This window comes from Heptranchias perlo, unplaced genomic scaffold (genome assembly GCF_035084215.1).
Source record: "Heptranchias perlo isolate sHepPer1 unplaced genomic scaffold, sHepPer1.hap1 HAP1_SCAFFOLD_1623, whole genome shotgun sequence".
Taxonomy (NCBI): Eukaryota; Metazoa; Chordata; class Chondrichthyes; order Hexanchiformes; family Hexanchidae; genus Heptranchias; species Heptranchias perlo.
In genome coordinates this window covers 15,001-25,000 of record NW_027138885.1, presented here as the reverse complement: position 1 = coordinate 25,000, position 10,000 = coordinate 15,001, and positions in this window count along the sequence as shown.

Genomic DNA, 10,000 nt, shown 5'->3' with positions numbered 1-10,000 from the left:
GCAGCTACTCGCACCCCCCCGCCCAGGGGGGGAATCCTCTGACCGGAGATCCGAAACGCCGGCCGAATCCATCCCCGTCGGACTTCCGAAGGGGTTCCCTCGACCGACTGACTTCCGAACTCCTTTCTGGGCTTAAACGGGTGGAATTCGGACCCTCTCGCAAGGGAGCCGAAGCCCGCCAGCCCCGGGAGGCCTCGGGGCCGCCGTTTTCAAGCCCGACCAAAAAACCCGAAAAATGGGGAAAAATGGGAAAAATTCCCACTCCCAAAAGGCTTAAAAGTCGGTTGGGCGGCAGCCCGGGTCGGTCTCTGCAGACCTGGAGGCGCTAGACACAAGTCTGGTAAACAGGCTAAGTCTCGACATGCCACCTCTTACTATCCTGCAGGTACCCCGCCAATCCCCCCGGAACCGGCTGGCAATTGGCGAATCAGCGGGACGAATTTGAATTCGTGACCGACTCTCTGACACCGAATCGCCGCAAACGCGTTTCGATTTTTCGGCTTCGGTACCTCCCATCAGACTTTGACTGGCCATATCTCCGGACTCACGTGTCGCAGCCGGGACCTTCAGGTACCGTTCGACGCGTCTAACCCTGCCCCGTCGAATGGCGCCCCTCGCGGTGTGGTCCGATTTCCGCATTTTGGTCAGATTTGCCTCCAAATTTTTCAGATTGAGTTGACGAATGCCCCCTACGGGGTAACCTCTTGCCCTTTCGGACATGGTCCCTGTGACTTAATTTCCGCCTTTTGCTCAATCGTTTCCCCATTTATAATTAATTTTAAAAATCGGGTTACTCAGTTCTGGTTTACCAGTTCCCTCTTCGGACTTAGTTTTTGGTTAATCATTTCCGGTTCACCAGTTCCCGTTTTGGACTTAGTCTCTGCGGGCCGTTTCTCATCTTTTGGTTCATCAGTTCCCCTCTTTTAATAATTTTTTGGCTGCTTTCGTTTGATCATTTCCCTGCCTTCTGGGTGACTTTTGCCCCTTAGGACTTCATCGCCGCACATTATTTTCGACTTCTGGTTGATCATTTCACCCCTTTTAATCATTTTTGCAACTTTTGGTTAACCATTTCACCCAGCTTCTGGTTAACCATTTCCCCTTTGGGACTTAGTCTCTGAGCATTCTTTTGGGATTCTGGTTAATCATTTGCCAATTTTTAAAAAATGTTGCCGCTTTTGTTTAATGCTTTCTGGTCAACCTTTCCCTCTTTCAGACTTCACCGCGGCACATTGCTTTAGCCTCCTGGTTAATCATTTCACCCCTTTTAATCATTTTTGCAACTTTTGGTTAACCATTTCCCCCAGCTTCTGGTTAACCATTTCCCCTTTGGGACTTGGTCTCTGAGCATTCTTTTGGGATTCTGGTTAATCATTTGCCAATTTTTTAAAAATGTTGCCACTTTTGTTTAATGCTTTCTGGTCAACCTTTCCCTCTTTCAGACTTCACCGCGGCACATTGCTTCAGCCTCCTGGTTAATCATTTCACCCCTTTTAATCATTTTTGCAACTTTTGGTTAACCATTTCCCCCAGCTTCTGGTTAACCATTTCCCCTTTGGGACTTAGTCTCTGAGCATTCTTTTGGGATTCTGGTTAATCATTTGCCAATTTTTAAAAAATGTTGCCACTTTTGTTTAATGCTTTCTGGTCAACCTTTCCCTCTTTCAGACTTCACCGCGGCACATTGCTCCAGCCTCCTGGTTAATCATTTCACCCCTTTTAATCATTTTTGCAACTTTTGGTTAACCATTTCCCCCAGCTTCTGGTTAACCATTTCCCCTTTGGGACTTAGTCTCTGAGCATTCTTTTGGGATTCTGGTTAATCATTTGCCAATTTTTTAAAAATGTTGCCACTTTTGTTTAATGCTTTCTGGTCAACCTTTCCCTCTTTCAGACTTCACCGCGGCACATTGCTTTAGCCTCCTGGTTAATCATTTCACCCCTTTTAATCATTTTTGCAACTTTTGGTTAACCATTTCCCCCAGCTTCTGGTTAACCATTTCCCCTTTGGGACTTAGTCTCTGAGCATTCTTTTGGGATTCTGGTTAATCATTTGCCAATTTTTAAAAAATGTTGCCACTTTTGTTTAATGCTTTCTGGTCAACCTTTCCCTCTTTCAGACTTCACCGCGGCACATTGCTTCAGCCTCCTGGTTAATCATTTCACCCCTTTTAATCATTTTTGCAACTTTTGGTTAACCATTTCCCCCAGCTTCTGGTTAACCATTTCCCCTTTGGGACTTAGTCTCTGAGCATTCTTTTGGGATTCTGGTTAATCATTTGCCAATTTTTAAAAAATGTTGCCGCTTTTGTTTAATGCTTTCTGGTCAACCTTTCCCTCTTTCAGACTTCACCGCGGCACATTGCTTTAGCCTCCTGGTTAATCATTTCACCCCTTTTAATCATTTTTGCAACTTTTGGTTAACCATTTCCCCCAGCTTCTGGTTAACCATTTCCCCTTTGGGACTTGGTCTCTGAGCATTCTTTTGGGATTCTGGTTAATCATTTGCCAATTTTTTAAAAATGTTGCCACTTTTGTTTAATGCTTTCTGGTCAACCTTTCCCTCTTTCAGACTTCACCGCGGCACATTGCTTCAGCCTCCTGGTTAATCATTTCACCCCTTTTAATCATTTTTGCAACTTTTGGTTAACCATTTCCCCCAGCTTCTGGTTAACCATTTCCCCTTTGGGACTTAGTCTCTGAGCATTCTTTTGGGATTCTGGTTAATCATTTGCCAATTTTTAAAAAATGTTGCCACTTTTGTTTAATGCTTTCTGGTCAACCTTTCCCTCTTTCAGACTTCACCGCGGCACATTGCTCCAGCCTCCTGGTTAATCATTTCACCCCTTTTAATCATTTTTGCAACTTTTGGTTAACCATTTCCCCCAGCTTCTGGTTAACCATTTCCCCTTTGGGACTTAGTCTCTGAGCATTCTTTTGGAATTCTGGTTAATCATTTGCCAATTTTTAAAAAATGTTGCCGCTTTTGTTTAATGCTTTCTGGTCAACCTTTCCCTCTTTCAGACTTCACCGCGGCACATTGCTTTAGCCTCCTGGTTAATCATTTCACCCCTTTTAATCATTTTTGCAACTTTTGGTTAACCATTTCCCCCAGCTTCTGGTTAACCATTTCCCCTTTGGGACTTAGTCTCTGAGCATTCTTTTGGGATTCTGGTTAATCATTTGCCAATTTTTAAAAAATGTTGCCACTTTTGTTTAATGCTTTCTGGTCAACCTTTCCCTCTTTCAGACTTCACCGCGGCACATTGCTTCAGCCTCCTGGTTAATCATTTCACCCCTTTTAATCATTTTTGCAACTTTTGGTTAACCATTTCCCCCAGCTTCTGGTTAACCATTTCCCCTTTGGGACTTAGTCTCTGAGCATTCTTTTGGGATTCTGGTTAATCATTTGCCAATTTTTAAAAAATGTTGCCGCTTTTGTTTAATGCTTTCTGGTCAACCTTTCCCTCTTTCAGACTTCACCGCGGCACATTGCTTTAGCCTCCTGGTTAATCATTTCACCCCTTTTAATCATTTTTGCAACTTTTGGTTAACCATTTCCCCCAGCTTCTGGTTAACCATTTCCCCTTTGGGACTTGGTCTCTGAGCATTCTTTTGGGATTCTGGTTAATCATTTGCCAATTTTTTAAAAATGTTGCCACTTTTGTTTAATGCTTTCTGGTCAACCTTTCCCTCTTTCAGACTTCACCGCGGCACATTGCTTCAGCCTCCTGGTTAATCATTTCACCCCTTTTAATCATTTTTGCAACTTTTGGTTAACCATTTCCCCCAGCTTCTGGTTAACCATTTCCCCTTTGGGACTTAGTCTCTGAGCATTCTTTTGGGATTCTGGTTAATCATTTGCCAATTTTTAAAAAATGTTGCCACTTTTGTTTAATGCTTTCTGGTCAACCTTTCCCTCTTTCAGACTTCACCGCGGCACATTGCTCCAGCCTCCTGGTTAATCATTTCACCCCTTTTAATCATTTTTGCAACTTTTGGTTAACCATTTCCCCCAGCTTCTGGTTAACCATTTCCCCTTTGGGACTTAGTCTCTGAGCATTCTTTTGGGATTCTGGTTAATCATTTGCCAATTTTTTAAAAATGTTGCCGCTTTTGTTTAATGCTTTCCCTGCTTTGTGGTCAAACTTTTCCCCTTTAGGACTTCATCGCCGCACATTATTTTCGAATTCTGGTTAATCATTTCACCCCTTTTAATCATTTTTGCAACTTTTGGTTAACCATTTCCCCCAGCTTCTGGTTAACCATTTCCCCTATGGGACTTAGTCTCTGAGCATTCTTTTGGGATTCTGGTTAATCATTTGCCAATTTTTAAAAAATGTTGCCGCTTTTGTTTAATGCTTTCTGGTCAACCTTTCCCTCTTTCAGACTTCACCGCGGCACATTGCTTTAGCCTCCTGGTTAATCATTTCACCCCTTTTAATCATTTTTGCAACTTTTGGTTAACCATTTCCCCCAGCTTCTGGTTAACCATTTCCCCTTTGGGACTTAGTCTCTGAGCATTCTTTTGGGATTCTGGTTAATCATTTGCCACTTTTTTAAAAATGTTGCCGCTTTTGTTTAATCGTTTCCCTGCTATGTGGTCAACCTTTTCCCCTTTCAGACTTCATCGCCGCGCATTGTTGTCGACTTCTGGTTAATCATTTTTCCCCTTTAAATCTTTTTTTGCCACTTTCGGTTAACCATTTCACCCAGCTTCTGGTTAACCATTTGCCCCATTATACTGAATTTTTCCGCTTTGGTTTAATCATTTCCCTGCTTTCTTGTCAACCTTTTCCCCTTTTGGACTTCGCCGCCGCACTTTGCTTTTGCCTTCTGGTTAAACATTTCTCCCCTTTTAATCCTTTTTCCCACTTTTGGTTCACCAGTTCACCCAGCTTCTGGTTAACCATTTCCCCTTTGGGACTTAAGTCTCTGAGCATTCTTTTGGGATTCTGGTTAACCATTTGCCACTTTTTTAAAAATGTTGCCGCTTTTGTTTAATGCTTTCCCTGCTTTCTGGTCAACCTTTTCCCCTTACGACTTCGCCGCCGCACTTTGCTTTCGCCTTCTGGTTAATCATTTCACCCCTTTTAATCCTTTTTCCCACTTTGGGTTGGACAGTTCACCCAGCTACTGGTTAACCATTTCCCCTTTGGGACTTAAGTCTCTGAGCATTCTTTTGTGATTCTGGTTCACCATTTGTCCCTTTTTAAAAGATATTGCTGCTTTTGATTAAACCTTTCCCTGCTTTGCGGTCGACCTATTCCTCTTTCAGACTTCATCGCCGCACCTTGTTTTCGACATCTGGTTCAACATTTCTCCCCTTTTAATCCTTTTTCCCACTTTTGGTTAAGCAGTTCACCCAGCTTCTGGTTCACCATTTGCCCCTTTTTACTGAATTTTTTCTGCTTTTGTTTAATCATTTCCCTGCTTTGCGGTCGACCTATTCCTCTTTCAGACTTCATCGCCGCGCATTGTTTTCGACATCTGGTTCAACATTTCTCCCCTTTTAATCCTCTTTCCCACTTTTGGTTAAGCAGTTCACCCAACTTCTGGTTAACCATTTGCCCCTTCTTACTGAATTTTTCTGCTTTTGTTTAATCATTTCCCTGCTTTATGGTCAACCTTTTCCCCTTTAGGACTTCGCCGCCGCACTTTGCTTTCGCCTTCTGGTTAATCATTTCACAACATTTTAATCCTTTTTCCCACTTTTGGTTAAACAGTTCACCCAGCTTCTGGTTAACCATTTGCCCCTTTGGGACTTAAGTCTCTGAGCATTCTTTTGGGATTCTGGTTCACCATTTGTCCCTTTTTAAAAGATATTGCTGCTTCTGTTTAATCCTTTCCCTGCTTTGCGGTCAACCTTTTCCTCTTTCAGACTTCATCGCCGCGCATTGTTTTCGACATCTGGTTCAACATTTCTCCCCTTTTAATCCTCTTTCCCACTTTTGGTTAAGCAGTTCACCCAACTTCTGGTTCACCACTTGCCCCTTTTTACTGAATTTTTCTGCTTTTGTTTAATCATTTCCCTGCTTTCCGGTCAACCTTTCCCTCTTTCAGACTTAATCGCCGCACATTGTTGTCGACTTCTGGTTGATCAGTTCACCCCTTTTTTATCCTTTTTCCCACTTTGGGTTAAGCAGTTCACCCAGCTTCTGGTTAACCATTTGCCCCTTTGGCACTTAAGTCTCTGAGCATTCTTTTGGGATTCTGGTAAACCATTTGTCCCTTTTTAAAAAATGCTGCTGCTTTTGTTTAATGCTTGCCCTGCTTTGCGGTCGATCATTTCACCCCTTTTAATCCATTTTTGCCACTTTGGGTTAAACAGTTCACACAACTTCTGGTTCACCATTTCACATTTCGGAACTTTTATTCCCACCATTACTTTGGGCTTCTGGTTCATCATTTCACGCTGTTTTACAAATCTTTGCCGCTTCACTTTTAATCCACAAACCGTGGCTCGCTTTCGGGTGGGGGGGGGGGGTAGCGGGTTTGGGCCGGGCACTCGACATCCCGGTGTGCGACCGGGTTCGTTCTGGTACCGCTCGGTGCCCCTCGTCCTGCTCTTGCCGCGGAAGCAAACCAGACGACCGTCGGTCTCACGCCCGAGGGGAGAGGAGGCGGAAAGCGGTTTGCAGCCTTTCGCTGTACCTCCGGCGGGCAGCGCCGCACCTCCGAGTGCTCGGTACCGTTCGCTGCACCTCGTCCGGCCGCACGCAGCGAGCCAAACCCGGAGGAAATCGGCCTGTGCCTTCTCGAGATATGGGCCTCCGGGTGGGACGGACAAACCGGGGCCCCGAGCTCGCTTTCGGCGGCCCGGCACTCGACTTCCCGGTGTCCGAACGTGATCCTTCCGGTACCCTTCGGTGCCCCTTGCCCGACTCTAGCTCCCGTGCTGAAGCGGAGTCGGTCGGCCTGACGGCCTGCCGAGTTAACCAGCGGAAAGCGGTGCGCAGCCTTTCGCTTGCAGCTCCGGCGGGCAGCGCCGCACCTCCGGCTGCTCAGTGCCGTCCGCTGCTCCCCTTCCGGCTGCACGCAGCGAACCATACCCGGAGGAAATCGGCCTCGGCCTTCCGGAGATATGGGCCTGCGAGTGGGACCAATAAATCGGTGCACATTTCCGGCTCGGTTTCCGGCCTCGGCACTATCAGTTCACGCCGTCCGACCGACGTCGTTCTGGCACGGTTCCGTTGCTCCTTGATCCGGTCCAGCCACGGTAATCAGCCGAAGATGGTGGGGGGGACACATTGCCCGCCGAGTTAGCCGGAGGAAATCGGCCTCGGACTTCCTCAGATATCAGCCTCCGGGTGGGACAGACAAACCGGGGACCCGAGCACGCTTTCGGCGGCCCGCTGGTCGACTTCCCGGTGTGCGACCGGGTTCGTTCCGGTACCGTTCGCTGCCCCTCGTCCTGCTCTAGCCGCGGAAACAAACCCGACGACCGTCGGTCTCACGCCCGCGGAGGGAGGTGGCGGAAAGTGGTTTGCAGCCTTTCGCTGTACCTCCGGCGGGCAGCGCCCGACCTCCGAGTGCTCGGTACCGTCCGCTGCGCCTGGTCCGGCCGCACACAACGAGCCATACCCGGTGGAAATCGGCCTGTGCCTTCCAGAGATATGGGCCTCCGGGTGGGACGGACAAACCGGGGCCCCGTGCTCGCTTTCGGCGGCCCGCTAGTCGACTTCCCGGTGTGCGACCGGGTTCCTTCCGGTACCGTTCGCTGCCCCTCGTCCTGCTCTAGCCGCGGAAACAAACCCGACGACCGTCGGTCTCACGCCCGCGGAGGGAGGCGGCGGAAAGTGGTTTGCAGCCTTTCGCTGTACCTCCGGCGGGCAGCGCCCGACCTCCGAGTGCTCGGTACCGTCCGCTGCGCCTGGTCCGGCCGCACACAACGAGCCATACCCGGTGGAAATCGGCCTGTGTCTTCCGGAGATATGGGCCTCCGGGTGGGACGGACAAACCGGGGCCCCGAGCGGTGGCACCCTGCTCGCTTTCGGCGGCCCGGCACTCGACTTCCCGGTGTGCGAACGTCATCGTTCCGGTACCCTTCGGTGCCCCTTGCCCCACTCTAGCTCCGGTGCTAAAGCGGAGTCGGTCGGTCTCACGGACGCCGAGTTAGCAGGCGGAAAGCGGTGCGCAGCCTTTCGCTGTCACTCCGGCGGGCAGCACCGCACCTCCGAGTGCTCGGTACCGAACGCTGCGCCGCCTCCTGCCGCACGCAACGAGCCATACCCGCAGGAAATCGGCCTCGGCGTTCCGGAGTTATCCGCCTCCGAGTGGGCCTGACCAAGCGGGGTGAACTGGAAATCATTAACCAACGTACTTCCATGTTTTCACCCGCAGAGGGCAGCACTCTCTTCTCCGTTTTAAACTGGGCCGACCCGGCTCCGTTTCGAGACCCGGCACTCGACTTCCCGGTGTGCGACCGGGTTCGTTCCGGTACCGTTCGCTGCCCCTCGTCCTGCTCTAGCCGCGGAACTAAACCCGACGACCGTCGGTCTCACGCCCGCGGAGGGAGGCGGCGGAAAGTGGTTTGCAGCCTTTCGCTGTACCTCCGGCGGGCAGCGCCCGACCTCCGAGTGCTCGGTACCGTCCGCTGCGCCTGGTCCGGCCGCACACAACGAGCCATACCCGGTGGAAATCGGCCTGTGCCTTCCGGAGATATGGGCCTCCGGGTGGGACGGACAAACCGGGGCCCCGAGCTCGCTTTCGGCGGCCCGCTAGTCGACTTCCCGGTGTGCGACCGGGTTCCTTCCAGTACCGTTCGCTGCCCCTCGTCCTGCTCTAGCCGCGGAACCAAACCCGACGACCGTCGGTCTCACGCCCGCGGAGGGAGGCGGCGGAAAGTGGTTTGCAGCCTTTCGCTGTACCTCCGGCGGGCAGCGCCGGACCTCCGAGTGCTCGGTACCGTCCGCTGCGCCTGGTCCGGCCGCACGCAACGAGCCATACCCGGAGGAAATCGGCCTGTGCCTTCCGGAGATATGGGCCTCCGGGTGGGACGGACAAACCGGGGCCCCGAGCGGTGGCACCCTGCTCGCTTTCAGCGGCCCGGCACTCGACTTCCCGGTATGCGAACGTGATCGTTCCGGTACCCTTCGGTGCCCCTTGCCCCACTCTAGCTCCGGTGCTAAAGCGGAGTCGGTCGGTCTCACGGACGCCGAGTTACCAGGCGGAAAGCGGTGCGCAGCCTTTCGCTGTCACTCCGGCGGGCAGCACCGCATCTCCGAGTGCTCGGTACCGTACGCTGCGCCGCCTCCTGCCGCACGCAACGAGCCATACCCGGAGGAAATCGGCCTCGGCGTTCCGGAGTTATCCGCCTCCGAGTGGGCCTGACCAAGCGGGGTGAACTGGAAATCATTAACCAACGTACTTCCAGGTTTTCACCCGCAGAGGGCAGCACTCTATTCTCCGTTTTAAATTGGGCTGACCCGGCTCCGTTTCGAGACCCGGCACTCGACTTCCCGGTGTGCGAACGTGATCGTTCCGGTACCCAACCGTGCCCCTTGCCCCACTCTAGCTCCGGCGGTAAAGCGAAGTCGGTCGGTCTCACGGACGCCGAGTTAGCAGGCGGAAAGCGGTGCGCAGCCTTTCGCTGTCACTCCGGCGGGCAGCATCGCACCTCCCAGTGCTCTGTACCGTACGCTGCGCCTCCTCCTGCCGCACGCAACGAGCCATACCCGGAGGAAATCGGCCTCGGCCTTCCTGAGATATCAGCCTCCGAGTGGGCCCGAAGAGTCGGTGGCACCCTGCTCGCTTTCAGCGGCCCGGCACTCGACTTCCCCGTGTGCGAACGTCATCCTTCCGGTACTCAACCGTGCCCCTTGCCCCACTCTAGCTCCGGCGATAAAGCGGAGTCGGTCGGTCTCACGGACGCCGAGTTACCAGGCGGAAAGCGGTGCGCAGCCTTTCGCTGTCACTCCGGCGGGCAGCACCGCACCTCCCAGTGCTCGGTACCGTACGCTGCGCCTCCTCCTGCCGCACGCAACGAGCCATACCCGGA